At 40.1% G+C, this 26,832-nt stretch overlaps 1 long non-coding RNA gene across 1 annotated transcript in view; it reads right to left on the reverse strand.

The window, feature by feature from the left end:
- Positions 1 to 26,832, reverse strand: part of LOC139358082 (uncharacterized) — a 39,959-nt gene that overhangs the window by 5,505 nt on the left and 7,622 nt on the right. Inside the window, exon 2 of the long non-coding RNA XR_011612333.1 lies at positions 20,808 to 20,889. This is a non-coding gene — a long non-coding RNA (uncharacterized lncRNA). The remainder of the gene's footprint in view (positions 1 to 20,807; positions 20,890 to 26,832) is intronic.

The following is a 26,832-nucleotide window of genomic DNA, read 5'->3' on the forward strand; positions in this document are numbered from 1 at the left end:
CCCACCTTCTTTTTTTGTGGGGACAGGGTCTCACTCTGTCGCCCAGGCTGGAGTGCAGTGGTGCAATCATGGCTCACTGCAGCCTTGACCTTGATGATTGCTTGCATGGCTCAAGCAGTCATCCCGCCTCAGCCTTCCAAGTAGCTGGGATTACAGGTTAGTGCCACCATTTTTTTTAAAACGTCACATTTAAAGTTTTTAAATTTTACATTTAAAGTTTGTGCCACCATAATTTAAAAATTTTTTTTTGTAGAGACAGGGTTTCATGATGTTGCTCTGGCTGGTCTAGAACTTCTGTGCTCAAGCAATCCTTCTGCCTTGGCATTCCAAAATGCTGGGATTATAGGCATGAGCCACTGTGTCTGGCCACATTGCCCACCTTCTAAAAACCTCAGGAGACCCTCTTGGTTACAAATAACAACGCCTAAACCTCCTCGTCTGAAACTTAAGGCCCTCAACATTTCAGCTGACACTAACCTTTCCCAGCATATCTCCCATCCTCTGTGAATTCCAGACTGTGGGTTGCAACTGCACTGGCTTGTGCCATTAATGCCATGGACGCTAGCCAGCGTTTCAGATGCAGGAACAGATGACATGGCAGTGCATTCAAGGTAGCAAGTCTAGCTGTGGTTTTAAGAAACACACATCCTGATAAGTTTCCATTTACAATGTAAAATGCATCTCTTATGATAGGTCTCTACTGAATTAAAGTCTCGAAAGCCGTGATTTCATACCACTGATGTGAACTATTCTCCCCAGAACCCAGGAAGCCCACAGAGAGGCTTTACTGGCCTCTGGGAGGCAAAAGAAGGGGGCATGAAAGCCTAGGTCTCAAGGCCCGGTTCTCCTCCCATTAGTGCTCCGTGTGTGTGTGTGTGTGTGTGTGTGTGTGTGTATGTGTGTGGTATTGGGTGTCTGCCTGGTAGAAGAGTTCTGCTCTTCCCTACTCTGTGACAACATTCTTCATGACCCCACATCTTGGGTGCTCTTCTGCTTCCACGTCTATAGCACATGCCTGCCCTAGCCTCCATCATACAGCTCTTTTCCTGTAGCATTATTCAAAGTAAATTCTGATACAAGAAAATTAGGACTACCTTTTCAAGACTATCATTTTCTAGGTTAGATAATACCTGTGTACTACTGGCATTACTGTTCTTTCCATCCAAAAATTAGCCCTCTTAAATGGTACCCCTTGGAAACAACTTGAATAAATTAAGTAGTACCTTGCCAGGTTCTGGAAACACAAAATAAAAATGTCCTGGTATTTTAGACCAGTGGTTTCCAACTTTTGTTTATCCCACCGTCCTAGCTATTAAAAAAAGAAGAAAGAAAAAGAAAGAAAGAGAGAGAGAGAGAGAAAGGAAGGAAGGAAGGAAGGAAGGAAGGAAGGAAGGAAGGAAGGAAGGAAGGAAGGAAGGAAGGAAGGAAGGAAAGGACATCTATCTATGTATCTATTATCTACTTTCCTACCTATCTATCAACCATCTATCATCTATCTATCATCTGTCTATCCACCCATTCACTCATCCATCTAGCCGTTATCTATTTACCTATGTACCCATACATACATCATACATCTATCTATCTACCTATGTATCTTTTTATCCATCCATCCACCCATCCATCTATTTGATGAGAGAGAAAGTGCAGGTACTAAAGTCAGTTAGAACATTAAATATTAATGAACCTTGCTGAGCGGGGTGGCTCATGCCTGTAATCCTAGCACTTTGGGAGGCCAAGGTGGGCAGATCACTTGAGGCCAGGAGTTTGAAATCAGCCTGACCAACATGACGAAACACTGTCTCTACTACAAATACACAAATTAGCTGGGCATGGTGGCACACACCTGTAATCCCAGCTACTCACGTGACTGAAGCACAAGAATTGCTTGAACCCAGGAGGCAGAGGTTGCAGTGAGCCATTGCACTCCAGCCTGGATGACAGAGTGGAGACCTGTCTCAAAAACAGGAATAAATAAAATAAATATTATTAAAGCTTAATGTATCTTATTTTCAGACAAATAAATATGAAAAATAATTCAAATATTCTCCCTGCATTACAAAGGATAATTCTGTAAACATACTGGGCATCATCCTTGGACCCCAGTAAAGACCACTGCTTTGTATGAGGAGGGATTGGAGGTAGAGGAATGGTAGCTCTTCATATACTTGATCAGCTAATTGGCTTTTTACAAAAAAAAAAAAAACTAAGGCACATTTTGACATCTCAGTTTAAAGCTCTTAGATATTTCCAAATGTTAAAAATATACACACATCTCTATTTCTACTTCTCCGTATTTCTTCTCACCAGCTTGGGTTTTAATGGATAAGATAGCCTTACAGATCGTTTCCAGTTTTGAACTATTTTTGACACCTACACTATATTTTGAAATTGAGGCTATGTTTGTCTTATAAAATGCCTAAGACTTGTTTATTACCTAAAAATGAACAAGGAAAGTCAGAGCCTGCCCTAGTGTTCTTCCAGTGGTCAGGAAAAAGCTTCTACCACAGAGCAGTTTAATGAGGCAATGGAAAACTACATAAAGTTTGGCTTTGAATCCATCAGGAATTGTGTTGATTCAAGGCACCAGATAGCTCTTTATAGAATATAAGTTCCCCCTTCATTTTATTACTATTACTTTTTGAGACAGAGTTTCGCTCTTGTTGCCCAGGCTGGAGTGCAATGGTGTGATCTCGGCTCACTGCAACCTCTGCCTCCCAGGTTCAAGTGAATTTTCCTGCCTCAGTCTCCTGAGTAGCTGGGATTACAGGCATGTGCCACCACGCCCAGCTAATTTTTATTTATTTATTTATTTATTTTGTATTTTTAGTAGAGACAGGGTTTTACTATGTTGGCCAGGCTGATCTTGAACTCCTGACCTCAGGCGACCCACTCTCCTAGGCCTCCCAAAGTGCTGGGATTACAGGTGTGAGCTCCTGTGCCCGGCCAAGTTCCTCCTTTAAAAGTTGTAAATTGTTTCAGGGCTAGCATTCAAATAGGCTTTGAGGGAAAGCAATCGCCTATTAAATTCTTTGTGAGAAACATCTCTGGATTAAACTTGTGAGGGATTCCATCTAGTCTCTGATCTTTGAGCTTCTTTATAATTACAACTGACCCCAAAGTCATTCTATTTTGCAATTTTCTACCTTGGGTTCCAGCAGCCTTCATGATATTTATAAGATATTAAAATTACCATCTGCTATTGCTTACTATGTCTTAGGCTTCTGATGTGATAAAAGTATTAATTATTTTAAGCAGTACATTTTTAAACTTCTTATCCTCTCTTATGAAATGCTCACTAATGAATTCTTATTAAGCCATTAAGGTAAGTACGACAATTTATTATTACATTTTTCTTTTTCTATAAAATGGGAACAGCTTGTCTGGATTTGCATCTATAATGGTAACAGAAGCTTTAAGAACATCTGCTTTGGTGTTAACTTCTAATAGGCCTTGCATGGAGCAATCTGTTCTCCATGTATGGGACTCAGTCATTATTCACGTTCCTGAGAAAAGATGGCACCAAGTCAACTACTGCTGGTTTTATTTGTATTGTTTGTAAGTCATTTTATTTTTTTGCTGTAGATATCCTGTAATTGAAACATACTACTTACTTACAAGAATTCTACTAAAATTCCATTTCTACACTAGGACTAAAGTATTAAATTAGGAAGAGACATACATAGTACATTCAAGGAATGCATATTTTGTGAATCTTTGAGGTATTCTCGCCATTTGAGGAATTCCTGAAATGAGTCATAACCCACAGGACACGTATCCGCAGAACTTGTGTTGTGTGACTCGCAGCGGCAAGTCATTTACAACCAGTTTTACACATGTTTGTCTGGTTTAACTTCCTAAAATACAAATGTGATCAACCCAATCTTCTGATTTCTTACTTTACAGACTAAGCTTTGCTATTCAAAGTGTGGTACAGGCTTCAGCAGTGAGAATCTGACATGGAGTCTTCTAGAAATGCAGACTAGCAGGCCCCTCTCAGAATTAGAATCTGCATTCTAACAAAATCCCCGGGTGATACATCATACTCATTAAAATGTGAGAAGTAAGATCTACAGGAACGGCCCCCAAAAAAGTCTGTCTTGGTGAAATTAGTGAAAAATGAAGAACACAGTGAGTCTGTCATAAAGCTAAAGGTATCTAACGTTTTTAGTAGACAAGTATGAAATCTCCCCCGCCCCCCACTGCCATCCTCCAATCTGTTCTCCACCCACAGCATCCCTGTTCCCACCTTGCACAACTCTGCACCTTCGCACATGAAGCTTCTTCCATTGGGAATCCCCATCCCTGTCTGACACACTCCTTTGAATTCTTCAAGACCCACTCAGTTTCTACCACATCTGTAGAGACCTTCTCACTGGTGTCCCTACAATGCCGTACTCATGCTGTGATTGTATGTTTCTCACATTATATAAAATATTGTTCATGTGTCTGTCAACACACCTAGACCATGTGCCCCTCAAAAGCAGAGACTGTGTTCTCTCCGTCATTGTCTCCTCAACTCCTGAGAAAGATGGACACAAACTAGTTGCTCAATATGTTTGCTGAATGAATGTGACCTATGTGGAAATAAGCACCAGCAGAGACAGTTATTGTGAAATACTCCATTTGATAGGTTGAACGTGGTAGATGGAAAGGCTGTCAGTTCAGGAGACCACTTGCTAGAAGACTTTGGTCAAGCCCCTTAATCCTTCTGTGCCTCAGTTTCTTCACTTGTAAAATAAGAATACCTGATTTCTCTCAATGCATTGGATTATTCTGAGGAATTGTGAAAGAATCTTTAAAAGTTAAAAAACAGGAACATCAAACACATGGTTAAACATCAATATGAGGCACTTATCTTTTATTTAATGTACCATTAGAATGAAGACATACGATATACAAGTATTTGTGGCTCTTTTGGTTTTCTAGAGCTGCTGTAACAAAGTCCCACAGTCTAGGGGCTTAAACAACAAAAATCTATTTTCTGGTAGTTCTGGAGGCTAGAAGTTCAGGATAAGGTGTTGGCAGGGTTGCCTCCTTCTGAAGCCTCTCTCCTGGGCTTGCAGATAGATGATATCCTCTCCCTGCATCTTCACATGGTCTTCTGTGTGTGTCTGTGTCCTCTAACTCTCTCTTTTTATAAAGACACCTGTCAGATTGGATGAGAACCCACCCTACTGACCTCATTTTAACTTAATTACCTCTTTAAAGACCCTGTCTCCAAATATAATCACATCCTGAAGTACCAGGTGTTAGGACTTCCACTTACAAATTTTGAGGAAGACAATTCAGCTCTTAATAGTGACTTATTTAACTTTATACAATACGTATTTGTGGCTTTTTAATATAGCCAAGGCACCTCCTACCTGCTCCATCCATTCCTCAAATCCAGCCGGTTGTTAGGGATCCCGATTTTTTTTCCAACAGTAGGCCATTCAGAAATGCAAAGCACCATTCAGTTAATAATGGTGCGCCAAGACGGTTCAGACTTGGTAAGTGGGATTTCATTCGAACATGACTCAAGTGGAGAAGAAGGTTTTTACAATATTTTTAACGTTATAAAAAAATAAAAGAAACATAATATAGAAGTATAGAAAGAAAAATTTAAAACATCCCCTTCCCTAATCTGATCCCCTCAAGATGACCAATGTTAAGTGGTTTAATGTATATTTTTCCATATTAAAAATGCTTATATATGCAAACCTACACAAAAACATATGCACATATGGAGTCTCCATATGGAGGCATTTTCACACCCATTTTACTTTTGTCAGTAACCCATCATACTGTCTCAGTTTCATGATGTAATTGCAGTGGAATTGCATTTAACAGCTCAAAATTACATATAATCAACACATTTCAATGGGGGTGGAGGAGGCAAGCAATGTGCCTCTTACTTGCTGGTGAGCCCCAGCACTGTGCTACCTCCTCATGCAGACTTTAGTCGGTTGGCCACCAGGACGCTTAATTTTAGGTGTCGACTTGACTAGACTTAAAGGACACCCAGATGCTGGTAAAGCATTATTTCCGGGTGTATTTGTAAGAGTGTTTCTGGAAAAGATTACCATTTGAATTGGTAGCCTGAGTAAAGAAGGTAGCTCTTCCCAGTGTGAGTGGGTATCATCTAATTTGTTAAGGGCCCACACAGAACAAAAGAGCAGAGGAGGGGCGAACTTGATCTCTTCCATTTGAGCTAGGACATCCATCTTCTCCTGGCCTCAGACATCAGCACTCTGGGTTCTCTGGCATTTGGACTCCGAGACTGACACCATCATTTCACTGTTTCAGATTCTCAGGCCTTCAAACTCAAACTAAATTACATCACTGGCTTTCCTGAGTCTCCAGCTTGCAGACAACAAATTGTGGGACTCCTTGAGCCTCCATAATTACATGAGCCAATTCCTATGCTAAATCAATTCCTCTCTCTCGTGTGTGTGTATGTGTGTGTGTGTGTATAAAACTGTATACAACGCCACAGTGAACTCTTAACTCACAAGAGTCAACCTCTAAGATGCTGTCCTCTGTTTTGTAGCTTTATACTAATTTCTTTTCTTTTCTTTTCTTTTCTTTTCTTTTCTTTTCTTTCTTTCTTTCTTTCTTTCTTTCTTTCTTTCTTTCTTTCTTTCTTTCTTTCTTTCTTTCTTTCTTTCTTTCTTTCTTTCTTTCTTTCTTTCTTTCTTTCTTTCTTTCTTTCTTTCTTTCTTTCTTTCTTTCTTTTTTTTTTTTCTGAGATGGAGCCTTGTTCTCTTGCTAGGCTGGAGTGCAGTGGCATGATCTCAGCTCACTGCAACCTCTGCCTCCCGGGTTCAAGTGATTCTCCTGCCTCAGCCTCCTGATTAGCTGGGATTACAGGAGCCTGCCACCACACCCAGCTAATTTGTGTATTTTTAGTAGAGACGGGTTTCACCATGTTGACCAGGTTGGTCTTGAACTCCTGATCTCAGGTGATCCACCCGCCTCGGCCGCCCAAAGTGCTGCAATTACAGGCATGAGTGTACTGATTTCTCGAGTCACTTGAAGCACAGGTCTCTCATTTTTAAGAAGCTAAATTTACTTACTACTATGCTTAATTTAAATATTGTTTTTCTGGCTTTAATAATGTCTTGTCTTTAGAAAATTATCACATATGTTCATATTCCGATGTGATTAAATGCTTGCAACTATTTTTTTTCTGTTTCCTTTCCTAATATTTAAGGCACTATGCCTTGTGGCTTAGCCCCTTTCCTTTCCATTTCCCTCTAGGGCACCAGCTCCCCACAAAGATGAGGAAGCAAACACTTGTATCAGCTACAGCAGTTGTCCAATTCTATCAGTGATTGAGCAAGTAGATCTTATTCTAGAACCTGGTACTGGCAGGCTCATTTGGCCTACAGATAGAAAGCCATGTTTGCTAATAGCCGTGTTAGTTACAAAAGCAATAGAAGAAAATGTGAGATAACACAAAAATGAATGTTGGCTTTGTCTCCCTCCCTAGTCCCATTGTCAACAGGTTGCTGTAGTAGAGTATAAAATGCATAGCATTACATGCATGTTTTGGTGGTGTTTGTTAATAATCAATTCTGCTATGGAAGGAAAAAAGTGGAAAGGAGGAAACTTAAGAAAGAAATATAGATGAGTAGTAAGTATGTAGCTTGGAAGGCATCCACGAGATTCCCAAGATACGTTAGATAAAGAAAGTGGTTAGCAAGCAAAGCCTGAGAGAATGGACTGAGAGATACCCAATATACATTACTCTAAGTATACAGGAGGCACGTGAGGCACTACATATTCATGAGGTTTTAATTCAACCACCCATCGGTGACACCCTTTCTAGCCCTACCTGTTCTCTGTCTAAGAAAAGCAAATAAAACCCTTATCTGCTCAGCAGGCTAATTGACAAGTGGTCAAGGGGCCAGGCATCCTTGCCCCCTTGGTGCCAGGCACCTCCTGTGATTGGACACCCTGGCTCAAACCTCAACACTAGTCCTTATAACATCAACACTAGTCCTTATAACATAGGGACAGCGGATGAGACAGAGACAGATGACAGACACACTACCTGAACACTGTCATGTACCAGGATTGAGAGAGCATGGCCCTTCATCCTGCTCACGCCCTACGCTAAGTCTGCTAACTAACCCTATTTCTTTTCCCTTGCATCTCCGTGTGTGTTTTAAATTGACTTAATACATTAAGTGTTCGGAAGAGCTTAACTTGTCCAGTAAGACTTTCTGTTCTGTGACCTCTGGAACCACTTGGCTGTTAATGTCAAGTTGGTGATGAGTATGGGATGAATCCCAACTAAATTAACAGGAAAACGAGGTCACATTGCATAAAGACTCTCTGAAATCAACGCCATACTTAAAAGGAAAACCTCCGGTCTAGGAAGACTATGAAGAACTGACTCATGGTCTAGTGTAGAAAAGGCATTAAACAAGAATTTAGGAAATAAATCCAGGTTAAAACTCAATGCAGTCCTAACCAAATCCACAGCAGTGAAAACAAAAAGCAAAAACCTAGAGCCAAAGGCGATGGCTTCAGTGTTAGTGGGAGCTTTGATAATGTACATAGGCAGAAGTTATGGCAGAAATCAGACTATAGTAGCAACTGCCCACCTCTGGGAGCGGACCCTGGGGAGTCTTTGACAGCACCCCCACCTCTACCTGGAGGATACAAAGAGGATCACTATGATCGACCAACAGAGTGATCATATTCTTCAAAACCAGGAAGTACTGTTTGTGGTCCTGTTGCTCAAATCAAAGAAATGCGGGGCTTATACTAGGTCAGACTTAAAACAAATGATAGGATAATTTAGTTAAATCTCAAGAAACATAATGAATTAGCAGACTGGATTAAAACAATTCTAGGCTGGATTTTTAAAATCCCAGCACTTTGGGAGGCCAAAGTGGAAGAGTCACTTGAAGCCAGGAGTTGGAGACCAGCCTGGACAACAAAGCATGTCTCTACAAAAATAAAAAATAAAGATAAAATAACCCCGCGTGGTGGTGTGGACCTATAGTCCCAATTACTTGGTAGACTAAAGTGGGAGAATCGCTTGAGGAGTTTGAGGTTACAGTGTGCTGTAATTGCATCACTGCACTCCAGCCTGAGCGACAGAGTGAGAGTGTTAAAAAAAAAAAAAACAAAAAAAAACCACGCCGGGAGCGGTGGCTCACGCCTGAAATCTCAGCGCTTTGGGAGGCTGAGACGGGCACATCACTTGAGGCCCAGAGTTTGAGACCAGCCTGGCCAACATGGTGAAAACTTATCTCTACTAAAAATACAAAAATGATCTGGGTATGGCGGTGCACCTCTGTAATCCCAGCTACTTGGGTGGCCGAGGCATGAGAATTGTTTGAACCAGGGAGGTGGAGGTTGCAGTGAGCCAATATTGCACTATTGCACTCAAGCCTGAGTGATGACAGGGTGAGACTCTGTCTCAAAAATAAATAAAAACAAATGACAGAATTTAACTAAGTTTCAAGAAACACAATGAATTCACAGAATGGATTAAAAAAATTCTGGGCCAGGCATGGTGGTCACACTTATAATCCCAGCACTTCGGGAGGCTGAGACAGAAGGGTCACTTGAAACCAGGAGTTTGAGAGCAGCCTGATCAACAAAGCACATCTCCACAAAAATATTTTTAGAAATAAAATAACCCAGTGTGGTGGCATGCACCTATGGGTCCCAGTTAATTTGTAGGCTAAGGTGGCAGGATCGCTTGAGGAGTTCAGGGTTACAGTGTGCTATAATCACACGAGTACACTCCAGCCGGGGTGACAGAGTGAGATCGTTACTCCAAAGAAAAATTCTGTTCAGAACACCTCTATCATTTTAGTTTTTGTCTTTGTCTTTTCAAGAATGTCTTATAAATGGAATCACATGGCATTTAACATTTTGAGTCAGGCTTCTTTCACTTAGCACAGTACCTTTGAGATGATCCAAGCTGTTGCGTGTATCAACAGTTGGCTCCTTTTTATTGCAGAGTAGAATACCATCGTATGGCTGGACCACCATATGTTAGCCATTCACTCTTTGAAAGACATTTGGGTTGTTTCCAGTTTGGGGCTATTACAAGTAAAGCTTGTGCAAGGTTTTATGTGAAAAGAACTTTTCAGGCCGGGTGCAGTGGCTCATGCCTGTAATCCCAGCACTTTGGGAGGCCGAGGTTGGTGGATCACTTGAGGTCAGGAGTTCGAGACCAGCATGACCAACATAGTGAAACCCCGTCTCTACTAAAAATACAAAAGTAGCTGGGCATGGTGGCACACGCCTATAATCCCAGCTACTTGAGAGGCTGAGGCAGGAGAATCGCTTGAACTCAGGAGGTGGAGGTTGTGGTGAGCCAAGATTGGGCCCCTGCACTCCAGCCTGGGCAACAAGAGCAAAACTCCGTCTAAAAAAAGAACTTTTCATTTCTCTAGGGCCAAAACCCAGGGGTGGGGTTGCTGGGTCATATGTAAGTGTGTGTTTAACTCTTGAGAAACCGTCAAACCCTTTTCAAAGTGATGGCACCGTTTTGCATTCCCCTGGCAATGCATGAGGCTTCCGGCTGCTTCCTATCCTTCCCAGCACCCAGTATTGTCAGTATTTTTTATGGTACTCATTCTAATAGGTGCCTAGTGGTTCCTCCTTATTTTTTTTCTCTGTCTCTTTATAAGCAACTTTGAAGATTAATTCATCATAAAAGAAAAAACAAAACATTGTCATTTATTAAATACCTGAAAGAAAAATAATAGAATGTAGCTGAGAAAAAGAATCCATTCAGCCAAAATAGCAATAAACTATTTAGGCATTACTCAAAGACGGTCTTTAGTACTAGATGTTATAAAGGAAAAATAAAAATAACAGCTCTTCCTCTCTGGCAAAAAAAAAAAAAAAAAAAATACACAGAGGCCCAGAGAGACATTTGAGTACTGGAGACATATATTTTAAACTCGGGTAACCTCTTTATGCAGTTACTGGAAGACTTGGGACATTGGGAGAAGACTCTCACAACAGCTCACCCTTGACCCACCTGAGCAAGCTGGTCTCACCTCCCTCCTATTCTCCCCATCCCTTTACCTGGAAATCACTATTTTGGATAACCGTGCTTTGTTGTCTCTGACATCAGCAAGTAGGTGGGTGGACAGTCTGAATCAAATACATTGACACATCGATTTACAAAGATACATACACATACACACACACCCCCCACACCACACACATACTACAATAGTATACCGGGCATTACAACAAACTGGAAACCAGCCAGCAACACTGAACACTACAAGGGCAATGGTTGGATTTACCCCCGGCCATAGTGGGGATACAGCCTCTCTACTCAGGTAAAATGAAGAGGAACATCACAGAAGAGGCTGAGAACCTGTGGTGTGTCATTTGCTGTGGGCCTGCTGGGGTCTAACAAAGCTTGGAGGGGTTAGGGGGTGGGAAGACCCTTGAGGGGAAGGCCCCGGGGACTTGGGTCCTCCCTGTTCAAAGCTCTCAGACAGGTCGTGCCTGAGGCCCTGGGTATGCTCTGCTGAAACTCCCAGGGGCCGAGCCTGGCCAGGCTCAGCGAAAGGTGGAGAAATGTGTCAAGTTGGCTGAATTACAAGCTATGCTAAAAGACATAACTGGCGACATATTTTACACTGATTCCTAAACAATACCAAGTGGTGTAACTACTTGATCTGCACATGGACAGACTACAAACTGGGAAGTTGATGGCAAAAGGGTGGCAAAATCTAGCAAAAAATCATAAAAATTAAAAAAGAAAGAAAGAAAAGGCCGGGTGTGTTTCGTGCCTGTAGTCTCAGTTACTCAGTAGGCTGAAGTGGGAGGTCGTTTGAGCTCAAGTGTTCAAGGTTGCAGTGTACTGTGATTGTGCCTGTGAATGGCCACTGTGCTCCAGCCTGGGCAACATAGTGAGACCCTATCTCTAAAAAATGTTTAAAGATTTAAAAAAAAAAAAAAAAACCCAACCAACAAAACAAACTCGCAAGCACAAAGAACACTGCCACGTAGCCCAACCCTCACCTTAAAGAAATATCCAAAGCCATATAACAGGAGTCAATGGACAAAGTAACTCAGGAGAGTATATACAAGACTGTAGTACACAAGAAGCAGTAAAAAGTAAACATAAATTAAGCATAGTAAGAGATTAACAACAATAACTCATAATAAAATAGAACAATTTAAGAATATACTGAAATAAAAGTTATATTAATGTAGTCTCTGTCTCAAAATGTCTTATTGTACTGTACTCACCTATTTGTGGAAGGCGCTTGACTGTGGGTAATTGAAACCATGGAAAGTGAAACCCTGACTAAGGGACACTACTGTACACTAATCAAACAAAAACAAAACTTTGCAAGTGACACTTTTGAAAAAAAAAAAAAAACCCACCAAAAACCCCCATAAATTATCCCACAGAATACAGTAAATTGTGTTTCTGAAGACTGAGGACACTCAGGAACAAATTCTCTGACAAGAAGAATTGAACAAAGACACATTCCTTTAAACAATGAGGCTATTTTACCAGCTCTCCAAAAACGTGAACCATGCCATGCTGATGAAGTCAGTCTTTCACCTGTCAATGGAGAGATTGACAGATCAGAGGAAACAAACTGAGACAAAGATGGCAGATGGGTTATGGGCAAGTCTTACCCAGACCCCTGTCATGGAGCAGAGAAATACTGTCTCACCACCTAAGATGCTGTCCGGGCAGATCTGCAATTCCTGGCCACTACTGCAGGGTCCCGCCATCTCTCCAAAAATGACACCTGCTTACAAGCAGAAAATGATCAGAGAAGATGACCAGCGTACTTCACAACTCAGGTGGTCCAGGTAGGGGCAGAGACACATAGGCTTATCCATTTAAATAGGGCTTTTATCTCCCCTTGAACTCTGAGTTGGGAATTAGATAAAGTTCCTCTTACTAATTTGGCCTACAGAACTTGAAGAAGCACCAATTTAAAATAGGCCGGGGGCAAAAACAAAAAGCAAGAACGAAATTGGGGTGGGTGACAAAATAAACTTTTAATGTTTTAAGGGTGTTAGTCTTTCAACATAAGTCCTTGTCTTACGGAAGTGGCCAAGAGAGTCCATAAATAACAATGACTAGCTAGATAACTAGATAAACCAAAAGAAAAAAAATATATATATATATATATAGAAAACGTCAGTACTATTAAGTACAGTTTATTTCATATATATTTTTTGAGACGGAGTCTCGCTCTGTCACCCAGGCTGGAGTGCAGTGGCGCGATCTCGGCTTACGGCAACCTCTGCCTCCAGGGTTCAAGCGATTCTCCTGCCTCAACCTCCTGAGTAGCTGAGACTACAGGCGTGCGCCACCATGCCCGGCGAATTTTTGTAGTTTTAGTAGAGACGGGGGTTTCACTGTGTTGGCCAGGCTGGTCTTGAACTCCTGATCTTGTGATCTGCCCGCTTTGGCCGTCTGAAGTGCTGGGATTACAGGCGTGAGCCACCACACTTGGCAGTACAATTTAAATGAACTGTAACATTTGGTTGATAAATGCAGAAGTTTATAAATTGTATGGAGAACATCATGGGTGGGCGGGCTCAGTGGCTCACGCCTGTGATCCCAACACTTTGGGAAGCAGAGGTGGGAGGATTCCTTGAGGCCAGGAGTTTGAAACCAGTCTGGGCAACGTAGAGAGCTCCTATGTCTACAGAAAAAAAAAAGAATAAACTAGCTGGGCATGGTGGTGCATGCCTGTAGACCCAGTTACTCAGGAGACTGGGAGACTGAAGCTGGAGGATCACTGGAGACCAGGAGTTTGAGGCTGCAGTGAGTCATGATTGCTCACTCCAGTCTGGGTGACAGTGAGACCCCAACTCTGAAAAGAATGAAGAACATCAAGGGTTATATTCCTATTTAGTATGAATACTTGAATACAGTATATTAGTACCCACAATATATTTAAAACTAAGTATATTCAAAAACATTTATTTGTCTTCTCTCTAACCTCATTATTTCATACTTTCTAAATTTCCTCTGTTGATTTCATGGGTCAGATAAATTATCACTCTTTGCACAAAATATGTAAAGGCATAAAAAATATAAATATATGTATTTAGCTAAATTAAATAGCAACTGCTGTTTTCTAAAAAGATTTGTTCCCGTAAACCTCAAATAATAGTGTAAAACAGCTCACTTTTGTTATCTGCATGTGATTTTTTCTTTTTTTTTTTTTTTGAGAGACAGGGTCTCACTGTGTTGGCCAGGCCTGGTCTAGAACTTCGGAGCTCAAGAGATCCACCTGCCTCGGCCTCCCAAAGTGCTGGGATTACAGGCATGAGCCATCATGCCCAACCCTTTATGTAATTTTTTTTTTTTTTTTTTTGAGATGGAGCCTGGCTCTGTCTCCCAGGTTGGAGTGCAACAGTGCGATCTTGGCTCACTGCAACCTCGGCCTCCCTGGTTGAAATGATTTTCCTACCCCAGCCTCCCGAGTAGCTGGGATTACAGGCATGCACCACCACCCCCAGCTAATTTTTGTATTTTTAGTAGGGAGAGAGTTTTGCCATGTTAGCCAGGCTGGTGTCAAATTCCTGACCTTGGGTGATCCACCCACCTCGGCCTCCCAAAGTGCTGGGATTATAGGCATGAGCCAACATGCCCAGCCCTTCATGTGATTTTTAAATATTGTCCCTTTGATTTTTAAAATCAACAATGATTATATCACACTTTAAATATAATTTTTGACATCTGTAATTGTCTTCAAGACCTATGACTAATATTCAATTAAGGTAATAAATAATATTGTCATCTGAAATCTTTTGTGACTAAAATGCATAAATAAGAACAGAGATTACAGAAGTGATACACCATTCTGTAATAACATATTTGCTCTTTGCAAAGCTAAAATTAAGATGGTACATTTATATGAGGTATATTGCTTTAGATAATACAATGATATTTAATTTATCAATATTTATTTTTAAAAGCTGAAGTTAAAACTTTACATACGTATATTTAATAAAAATGCATATAAAGGTATATTAAAGATGTTAAATGAAAAAAATCTTATGAATAATGAAGACAGAGAGTAGGGGAATAGTTCAGATGAATATTATTTTGACCCTTGAATATACAATCTGCTCTTTTAAAAAGAGAAAACAATTTTGTCCTCTGTCTTGAAAACTGAACCCCACTGTTAACTCTTCTCACAAGAGTCAACCTCTGAGAGGTCGTTCTCTATTTTGTAGCTTTGCCCTGATTTCTTGAGTCATTTTAAATAAGTCTCTCAATTTAGGCACTAGTATGCCTAATTTAAATATTATTTTTCTGGCTTTAATAATTTCTTGTTTTCAGAAAACTATCCTATGTTTATATCATGATGTGATTAAAAGTTTGACAATTCTTTTTTTCTGTTTCCTTTCCCTAATCTAGGTACACAAATTAAAACAAACTTGGCAAAAAAAGAAACTGATTATGTAGTGATAAAATATAACTAATATAAATTTCAATAATCATTTGCTTTTCAGGTTGGATAGAACATACTTAGGTTATGTATAATGATTGAGGCAAAGCTGTCAACAAATTAGTTTATTCCTAGGCGCAAAACTCCTTGTAATTTGGTAAAACTCTAATACAGGAATAAAATCAAAGACCCTGGACATTTGTCAATATCTTCGCTGATCATAGTTCCTTCTCTCTGTATGACCATTGGCTAAATACCCAAATAGGGGATTCCATTCTCCTCTCTTCTGATTAAATAATATTGACTAATCAGAGCTGTTCAGTCTTGTTTCCTTCAGGTGGTTTTATAAACTATAAATCAGAAATTGAGTTTTCTAGAACTGCCTCCTCCCCAAAAAGCCCTAATAAAAGATTTATTATTTCCTAATAAAAAAATAGGAACAGACTTTTCCAAAGGGATAAAACTAGGATTCCCAGGATTCTTTCTATCTAGAGAGAGATGACCCTATTGAAGTAGACTGCTTGACCCAAGTTTATCAGTATATTTGACTTTTGAGGCTATGCCAACTGGATATCCATGTATCAAAAAATTAAAATCAGAGTACTATGTCACACCATGTACAGAAATAATTCCTGATAGATTAAGGACATAAATGTGAAAAATAAAATATTTAACATTTTAGAAGAAAACATAGGAAAATATGTTTTAAGACTCTCAAGTAGGAAAATATATAGAAAAGGCATATCTGATAAGAAACAACTGGTAAACCTGACATCATTAATGTAAAACCCCCATTCAACCAATGACAACAGAAATAAAATGAAAATAGAGCTCAAAGAGTGAGAAAAGATACTCAAATGCACATAAGAGGATATAAAGAATATATTAAAAACTTCTACAAATCAATGAAAACAGGATATACTACTCAGAAAAAAACCTAGATAAAGGATATGAGTAAAAAATCCACAGGAGAAGAAATAAAAATATTGCATAATCATTTGTAAAACCATTCGGTCTCCCTATTAATCTGAAAAGTGCAAATTTAAAACACAAAGATCAACCATTTCATGGCCATTGGGTGGGAAAAATAATTTGTTGTCATTATCTTTGTAGAAATAGAAATTCTTATACATTGATAATGGAAGTAGAAACTCACACAACTACTTTGGAGGATAATTTCTCAATATTTTACGAAGCTGAAACTGTGCATATCTTTTCACCAGTTTCATGATTTGGATAATATTTGTAACTTTTTGGCAAGTGTGTGTAAGAAGACAGATAACAGAATGTTCACTGCAGTATAGCCTATAATAGTTAAAAAATTTGAAAACAATGTAAATGCCATCAATAGAGAATAAAATAATGATTTATTTCTTTTATCGAATACAGATAATCAAAAGAGTGAGCCAGAGCTCCATGTATGAAAAAAGATACATCTCAAAATCAAACTGAGTTAAAAAATACACACACTGAGTTTGAAAAGATGGGTGCTGACGAGTTGATGGGTGCAGCACACCAACACGGCACATGTATACATATGTAACAAACCTGTACGTTGTGCACATGTACCCTAGAACTTAAAGTATAATAATATATATATGGACTTTAAAAATAAAAAAAAATTTTTTTAAAAGAGAAAAGAGTTAACAGTGTAAAAACTTGCAAGAGGCCGGGCGCGGTGGCTCAAGCCTGTAATGTCAGCACTTTGGGAGGCCGAGACGGGCGGATCACGAGGTCAGGAAATCCAGACCATCCTGGCTAACACTGTGAAACCCCGTCTCTACTAAAAAATACAAAAAAAAAAAAAAAAAAACTAGCCGGGCGAGGTGGCGGGCGCCTGTAGTCCCAGCTACTCGGGAGGCTGAGGCCGGAGAATGGCGTAAACCCGGGAAGCGGAGCTTGCAGTGAGCTGAGATCCGGCCACTGCACTCCAGCCTGGGCGACAGAGCGAGACTCCGTCTCAAAAAAACAAAACAAACAAAAAAAAAAAACAAAAAAAAACTTGCAAGAAACTAAGCACAATATTTTAAAAAGTGATCATCTCTGGGAAAGAAGAGGCAATGAGAAGATTTCAGAAATAGCTTTAATGTTTCCATTATATCTAATACCCTTGAAATAATTTAAACTAAGGCAAAATACTAGACTTTGAAAGGACTGGGCTGTGGGTATATAGGTGCCATTTTGTTATTCTTTGTGTGATTTTCCATGTTTGAAGCATTTAATCACAAAAACATAATAAAGAATTTTAGTTGTCTCAATAACTTCAGTCGGTTGCTATAATTTAACAAATGAAATCCGGGATATTTCCTCAGGCTATGTCTTTTGTGGCATTTAAGAATATAAGAATATACATATGTATAAGAATGTTCCTCATTTGGGGTTCATCTAATGCCTCCCCACGAGTAGAGTCTGTGCAGATTATGGATCTTTCTCAGGATTCACATCTAGTGGTAAGTGATATCACTCATTGGTGATGCTAATTTTGACCATCTAGTTATGCTAGTGTCCAGATTCTCCATTGTACAGCATTTTCCCTCTTATATTACAGTAAGCTATCTAAGGGGAAAGACTAGGATCCATTCCTCATCATAATGGCTCACCAACTTTGTTTATCCTTCATTGCTGCTTCTTGATGGAATCATTATTTATGAAGGATGTTGTAATATGAATTTCCAACTCCAGCATTTCCTCCACGGTTACCACTTAGCAGTTGACGTTCTACTGTAAGCAAATGCTTTCCCGCTGCAATCAACCATCCATTCACCCACCTATCTATCCATCCATATCTGTCTATCTATTGTCATCAATCTTCAGTATGGACTCATTGATTTCCCCCTTTTTTTCTTAATGGCTTATAATTTATGACCATCTTAGTTATTTTGGTGTTGAAATTATCTCAGATTTGGCCACTGGCATCTCCTTAAAGCCTACTCATGGAACATGTGCCCCTTATTTTATTTTATTTTTTAGCATTTCCTTCTTTCTTGAATAACAGTATATTCTAGAATTATTTTCTGCCATCTTTGCGTGATCCCTGGAAATTCTCTCCAAGGACTATGTTTGTAATTTATTGGGATAAGTTCCTTGGTTTCCCTTTCAGTGTGATGACGATACTCATTTGAAATACAGGTAGTTTAAGGTTTGCTTTCAGTTTTAAGGTTTTTTTTCTTCTTTCCCATTCTCATAAATTAATATTATTGTTTGAAGATGTAGAACACTAACATGCTTCTAAAAATCAAGCTGATTTAAAAAGGAATAGTGTCATTATCTTCTGTATCCCTTTCATGCCAACATCCCCTCACTTATAGGTAACTATTCTCAGTGTCTTTTAAACTTATCCTTCTTGCATTTTTTCTTTGGTTTTGTAAACATAAGCAGATATGTGTATGTCTTCTTTCTTCCTCTTCTTTCTTACGTAAAAAGTAGTATACCATAGATGCTCATGTTGGTCCGGCACGGTGGCTCATGCCTGTAATCCCAGCACTTTGAGAAGTCAAGGTGGGTAGATCACTTGAGGCCAGGAGTTTGAGACTAGCCTGGCCAACATGGTGAAAACTTGTCTCTACTGAAAATACAAAAAATTAGCTGGGCGTGGTGGTACATGACTGTAATCCCAGCTACTCAGGAGATTGAAGCACGAGAATCACTTGAACCAGGGGTGGGGTGGGGGTTGGAGGTGGAGGTTGCAGTGAGCCAAGATTGTGCACCACTGCACTCCAGCCTGGGTGACTGAGCAAGACTTTGTTCCCTCCCACCAAAATATATATATATATATATATGTGTGTGTATATATATGTGTGTATATATATATTTACTTGGCTTTTTTTCACTGAACTATACATCTCGGATATAATTCAATCTGTCTAGAGCAATATTCTTCATGCATTTTACAATTGCACAGCACTCTTTTGAGCATAGAGTTCTTGAACATTATGACAAGACCTGGTGAATTAAGAACAGAGAGAGGAGAAAGGCAGGAGACAGGTTTTCTAAGGATATAGAGAAAAAGGCTGCTTCATTTACTTTAAAATGTCACCCAGGGCTCTGGGAGTGTGCCAATACCATAGTCAAAATACCAGCACTGGGTTGGAAGCCTGCATTTCATAGCTTCTGTCTCGATTCCATTTAAATCTCCTTTAGAGACAAGAGAGGAAGCAAGAGAAAAATACACATCTATCTGCTATCACCCTCTTCTCCTTTTTACTATAGTCAGGATTTCCAAACTGGAATGGGACTCAAAACTTGACTACACTACACACTTGTCTTTGGCCCAGCCATAATGGTTTGCAAAACTAAAAATATAAATTAAATGATGCTAAGAAAGTCTCAATTTCTCAGCCAAATATGTGTTCCTATAAAACAAAATAAAAGACTATTACCTATAAGAATGGCTACACCATAGAATTTTAAAAATTATACTCTACATTCTTGTTTCTTTGTATAAGAACTCATAATCTGACCTCGTGGGTTAAATTTTAAAAAGAAATCACATGTTCTCAAATAAATAATACTCAATTATTTTTGCCATAATCTTTCTCCCCGGGGCAGTAGGGAGGAGAACTTCATAAACAGAGTTACCACATAATATTTAAACTAATAAGTTATCAATGCACTACTGTCTCCTCTCATTTTCTGTATTTGCTCAGTGGTATCTACTATGAAATGGGTTGGGCTCTTATCAACTCCAGGAAATGACCAGGAGCCTGATAGTGATTTAAGAGAAACATCTGGTTCCTTTTATTAAGTGTGGAGATAGAAATCAAGATAAAATCTTATCATTGGAATGTTGCTTGTGTTTCATTATCCTGGCTACCGATAATAAATGAAGTTCCAGAGTGCTGTTCTTGCTCAATAATTCAGAGAAGATTACCCAGAACAGCAGTTTTATGCATTTCTTGGTCAGAAGAGCCCTAGTTGTTGGAAACAGCTTCTCAGGCAGCCTTTCTTCCTGTTCTGCTGAGACACTGATACCTTGGGTGCTTGGAGCTGCAGGAACTATTGGATTAGTCATTTCTGCCCTTCAAGAGACCTTAAGTAGGCTGCGCAAATACCAGTTTCTGTGGGCACCATGACATGAAAATGACCAGAAGTGCTGTTCATAAGACAAAAGTCACTTATTGTCTACATGCATTGATGGGTAAATAGCATTTTCCAACTGTAAAATTTCAAATAATTTTTAGGTACTTCAGAAAGAGAACATAGCTTAGAAGAATGCAATTTAGTAACAATTACTTTTAAATGCCTACGTGTACTGTACATAAAATAAAAGACCTGAAGACTCTGCCACTCCTAACAACACTTTAATACAATGTGTATTAGTCCGTTTTCACACTACTGATAAAGACATACCAGAGACTGGGGAATTTGCGAAAGAAAGAGGTTTATTGGACTCACAGTTCCATGTGGCTGGGGAGGCCTCAGAGTCATGGCAGAAGGTGAAAGGCAGGGAGGAGCAAGTCACATCTTACATGGATGTCTGCAGCAAAGAGAGAGAGAGCTTGTGTAGGGAAACTCCCATTTTTTAAAACCATCAGATCTCATGAGACTAATTCACTATCACAAGAACAGCATGGAAAAGACCCAACCCCATGATTCAATTACCTCCCAACGGGTCCCTCCCATGACACATGGGAATTGTTGGGAGTTACAATTCAAGATGAGATTTGGGTGGGGACAGACACAACCAAACCATATCATAATAGTTCTCAGCCTCGGCTGTACATTGAAATCATCTGGGGAGCTTTTAAAAACCCCAATGTATAGGTAGGTGAAGTTGCTCATGCCTGTAATCCTAGCACTTTGGGAGGCCGAGGTGGGAGAATCACCTGAGGCCCAGAGTTTAAAACCAACCTGGACAACATAGTGAGACCCCAATCTCCATAAAACTAAAAGAAAAATTAGCTGGCATGGTGGTGTGTGCCTAAAGGCCAGGGCAGGAGGATCACTTGAGTCTAGGAGTTTGAGGTTGCAGTGAACTATGATCCTACCACCAGCCAGAGTGACAGAGAAAAACCCTATCTCTAAGAAAAAAATGAAAACAAACAAACAAAAAACCAAGGTCCAGGCTGCAGCCTAGACCAATTCAATCAGAATCCCTGAGGGTGGTATCAAAAATTTTAAGAGTCTGGCCTTCCTAGGAGATTCCAATGGATACCCAAGAGTGGCTACTCTAAAAACACAAATTTTATTGTGTCAATTCTTCTTTCCCTATTTTCTGAGAGCCTGTAGAAAGGTGCCACATAGCACCCATATGACCAATACCTACCTGGGCTCTACCCTAGTGAGTCTGAGGTCATTATCCAGCTGTCCAGATTTTCGTTTTCTTTAAATGAGATTCAGAGGAATGTTTTAACTTTAAGTGTTGTCATTTGACTCATGAAATCCATTGAAGAATGATGTGTTTAAAAAAATACAACTAAAGAAATGATGTTTTAACTGATCTACCAGAATTGGTACAACAGTAACAGATTAATACTACCTGCTCTGCAATTCACATTTAAAAGCCAAATGCTAAGTCTTTAAAATTAAGTTGTAATTTTTGGAGAGTTTGGTCCTAGTTCTGATTGACCTCATGGAAAACCACAGATCTTAGTTTTATTTTAACAGAATGAACAAATGCAGTGTTTTACATGGACACAAAGAAGGGAACAATAGGCACTGGGGCCCGCTGTGGTTGGAGACAGAGGATAGAAAAACTACATATTGAGTACTGTGTTTATTACCCGGATGATGAAATAATCTGGGCCAGGCGTGGTTGCTCACGCCTGTGATCTCAGCACTTTGGGAGGCCAAGGTGGGTGGATCACTTGAGGTCAGGAGTTCGAAACCAGCCTGGCCAACATGGTGAAACCCCCTCTCTACTAAAAATTTAAAAAAATTAGCCAGGCATGGTGACAGGTGCCTGTAATCCCAGCTACTTGGGAGGCTGAGGCAGGAGAATCACTTGAACCCAGAGATGGAGGTTGCAGTGAGCAGAGATTGTGCCACTGCACTTCAGCCTGGGCGACAGAGCAAGATTCCGTCTTGAAAAAAAAAGAAAAAAAAGAAAGAGAGAAGGAAATCATCTGTACAGCCAACTCATGTGACATGCAACTGACCTATGTAACACAACTGCACATGTACCTCTGACCCTAAAATAAACATTTTAAAAATGCAGTGTTTTAGACTATCTAATTTGTGCCAGGCGTTGTGGCAGACCCCGGGGACACGATGGCATGTAAGATGCACAAAGCCACTGTTCTCGTGGTTCTGATCACTTAGCAGTAATGAGGCGTGAATTCTGAGAATACACATAAAAGCCACAAACATTCTTCAACATAATTGAGAAATCCATCCTAGCCTACAGACTTGAAAAAGAAGAGCACTTAGCCCCAGTTGTCAAAACTTAACACGTTGGCTCTAGATTATACTTTCCCTTACAGTAGATCACATATGTACTTCCCAGAAACCAATACCATTGATAAATAATTAGAAAAAGCAACAAGCATTTTCCCAAGCAAGATTCAAATTATACCAAATGCCTCCACTTAGGCATAATTTTCTCTAGTAGCACCTCAGTGATGTGCCTGTTAAAAATATATGCTCTTTATTTTATATTTAACAGGAAATGAAGTCAGCTTTGTCTTTAGGGCTAAATAAGCCTTTTGGCTCTAAAGGCCGACATACTCCTGGGCGTTCGCTGGGTTACAACAGATTGTGACTGAGTTGAAACAAGCCACAAGAATTTCTGAGCTGTTCCCCCTCTACCTGGGGCTCTACACCACAAAACACCTAATACTTGGAAGGGACATCTCTATGGTTTCAAAAAATAATTTGTTTGATAGGTTTCATATTCTTAGGTTTTTCTCCCCTTCTTCTTCTGTTTCTCTTTCAAAGTGGTTATTATTTCAAGCAAAATTTTGACGGTTTCCCTTTTCCCTTGAACTGCAACTGTAGACTACCTTTCTTTGAAAAATAAAAGTCAGGGCCAGGCACAGTGGCTCACGTCTGTAATCCCAGCACTTTGGGAGGCCGAGGTGGGTGGATCACCTGAAGGTCAGGAGTTCAAGACCAGCTTGGCCAACATGGTGAAACCCTGATCTCTACTAAAAATACAAAATATTAGCCGGGCGTGGTGGGGGGCACCTGTAATCCCAGCTACTTGGAAGGCTGAGGCAGGAGAATCACTTGAACCCGGGAGGGGGAGGCTGCAGTGAGCCGAGATCACAGCTCTGCAGCTCAGCCTGGGCAACAAGAGTGAAACTCCATCTCAAAAAAAAAAAAAAAAGAAAAGAAAAAGTCAGGCTCCCACATGGCAGGTCCTCTGCACCAACCTCCTGGGTGGTAGCCACGCAGGAGGGTGGCACAGGACCAATATGCAAGAAGCACAGGGTGCCTACACTGCTGCTGATTAACAGGGGTTGAAAATCAGGAATTCTTCCTTTCACATCTCCCAAGCCCTAGCTTCATTTAACTAGGTTTTCTAATTTGGAGACAGATAATTACCAAGTGACTTCATATAAGATGACACACATAGAGAGTTTCTACTGGACATCTATAGTAATGTTGCTGATAAAATAAGGTCTGACTCACTTCCTGAATTATGTATAAATTCAGTTCCTGAAAATAAACCCAGCATCCTAGGCAGTACACTGCTCTTGATCTGTTGATTTGACAAAGGAATTTTCATGAATTGCTGGGGTTGGAAAGAAACGCATCATTCTGGCTTTCTTGGCCCTAGTTCAAAATGTGAATATTCACATGCTACACTACAGGTTGGCAAGCTTTAAATAAGGAATAATTTGAAAATATTTTGCGGTTTGTATGAAAGAGACTTAATCTTGAGAATGAAAATTCTATAACGCTTCTTGGTCTTTTGGCTAAGACCAGGTGAAAATGCTATACAAATATATGTTCCTAGACTTTTATTAAATCTCTGAGCCAACTGTCTCCAATTTTTAAAAATCACATCTTCTATCAGTGAAAACATTTTTAGGTACATAATTCCTATATATATACACACACACATATATGTATATATACACACATATGTATATGTACATATGTATATAAACACACACAAATAAAAGCTATAGGGAGAAGTAAAAATACAAGCAGAAGTCCTAGGGTTTTTTTCCTATCCCAGTGTATATTGCCTTGGAATCACTAATCATGCCAAAGTTACTGTATCTTAAAGGTGATAATAATAACAATTGACATTTATTGAATGCATATAATATGCTGGACTATACTAAGTATGTTACATATGTGATTTCATTAACTCCTCAAATGAATTACTAGGGTCTGAATGCTTACGTCCCCCCAAAATTCCTGTGTTGAAATCTAATCACTAATGTGATGGTTTTTGGATATGGAACCTTTGGGAAGTTATAGGTCAGGAAAGTGAAGCCCTCATGAATTGGGATTAGTGCCCTTATAAAACAGATCCCAGGCCAGACACAGTGGCTGATGCCTGTAATCTCAACACTTTGGAAGGCCGAGGTGGGCTGATTACTTGAGCTCAGGAGTTCAAGACCAGCCTGGCCAACATGGTGAAATCCTATCTCTACTAAAAATGTAAAAATTCGCCGGGCATGATAGTGTGTGCCTGTGATGCCAGCTACTCCGGAGGCTGAGGCAGGAGAATCGCTTGAGCCTGGGAGGCGAAGGTTGCAGTAAGCCGAGATTTTGCCACTACACTCCAGCCTGGGCAACAGAGTGAGATTCCATCCAAAAAAAAAAAATAAACAAAACAAAACAAAACAAACAAACAAAAAAGAGAACATTTTCTGATAGTGGTAGAGTTGGTTTCATTTTTGTTTTTTTTTTTTGGAGACAGGGTCTCAGGGTCTCCCTCTGTCATCCTGGCTGGAGTTCAGTGGCCTGATCACAGCTCAGTGCAGCCTGGACCTTTCTAGCTCACGTGATCCTCCTGCCTCTACCTCCTGAGTAGCTGGGACCACAGGTGCGAGCCACTACGCCTGGCTAATTTTCTTTTGAGAGATGAGGTCTCATGTTGCCCAGGCTGGTGTCGAACTCCTGAGCTCAGAAGATTCACTGTTCTCGGCGACCCAAAGTGCTAGGATTACAGGCGTGAGCCACCATGTCCGGCCTGGGAGAGTCAGTGTCTAACATACTACAGACCTGGCCTTTGCAAAGCTTGGTGGCTAGTCCCCCAAATGCCCAAGTGATTCTTCTCTTTATGATACAAATGGAAAACTACTTTACTCAACGAGACAAGTATGACCCTGATAGCGCAGTACAAAAAGAACAACATGCAAAGTCTTGAGAAGTAGAATCTATTTGCTGCTTTTTTTTGGGTAAATTAATTTCTGGATAGTCACGAATCAAAGAGACAAACCAACTGCACTGTCGTCTGTTGCTTTTTTTTTCTGAAGCTGCTGAAAGCACTAATGATCAGGAGATTAGCTAACGCCTATTCTTTGAGCAAAAGGAAGCATTATTCTATCAGTGCCTCTACTGTCAGTGCCTCGTGCCTAACTATGACAAAGACTTTAATGAGAATAACTGGATGTCCTGGAGAAAAAAGAGAACATGAACAGGGAGGCAGGAGGTTATGACAAAATACCTTGCATGGATTTGCATAAGGTTCTACAGCTTACTAGCTATGTGACCTTTGGTGAATTGTGTTCCTTAACAGGGGGAGACAGGGTGCTTGTGGGCATAAGAGGAGGTGTGGGCTGTTGGCACTATTATCATCCAGGGAGGCTGCCACAGATTTGGGGAGGCTCAGGGATATGGGGGTAGGTCTACAGAACTGGCTACGGGAAACTGAGGAAGAATCCCTTTGTTATAGACTGAGTTGTGACCCTCCAATTCATATGCGGAAGCCATAACCCCCAGTGTAAGTGCATTTGAATATATCGCCTTTAAAGTGGTAATGAAGGTTAATTGAGATCATAAGGATGAGGCCCTCATCTGACAGGAAAGGTGTCCTTTATTTAAAATTAAAATTTAAAATTTAGTTTCAGGGGGTACGTGTGCAGGTTTGTTACAAGGGTATATTGCATGATGTTGAGGTTTTGGCTTCTGTTGATCCCATCACCCAGATAGTGAATATGGTACTTCCAACAGGACGTTTTTCAGCCCTTGCCTCCCTCCCTCCATCTCTTTTTGAAGTCCCCAGTATCTATTGTTTCCGTCTTTACGTTCGTGTGCACCCAAGATTTAGCTCTCACTTATAAGTGGCGGCATGCAGTGTTTGGTTTTCTGTTGCTGAGTTAGTTTGCCTAGGATAATGGCCTCCAGCTGCATCCATGATGCTGCAAAGGACATGATTTCACTCTTTTTATGGCTGCGTAGTATTCCGTGGTGTATAGGTGTCACATTTTTCTATTCTGAATAGTGCCGTGATACACATATGAGTACATTTTTGGTAGAAGTATTTATTTTCCTCTGGGTATATACCCCGTAATGAGAT

The sequence above is a fragment of the Macaca nemestrina genome, chromosome 14 (assembly GCF_043159975.1).
Source record: "Macaca nemestrina isolate mMacNem1 chromosome 14, mMacNem.hap1, whole genome shotgun sequence".
NCBI classification, from domain to species: Eukaryota; Metazoa; Chordata; class Mammalia; order Primates; family Cercopithecidae; genus Macaca; species Macaca nemestrina.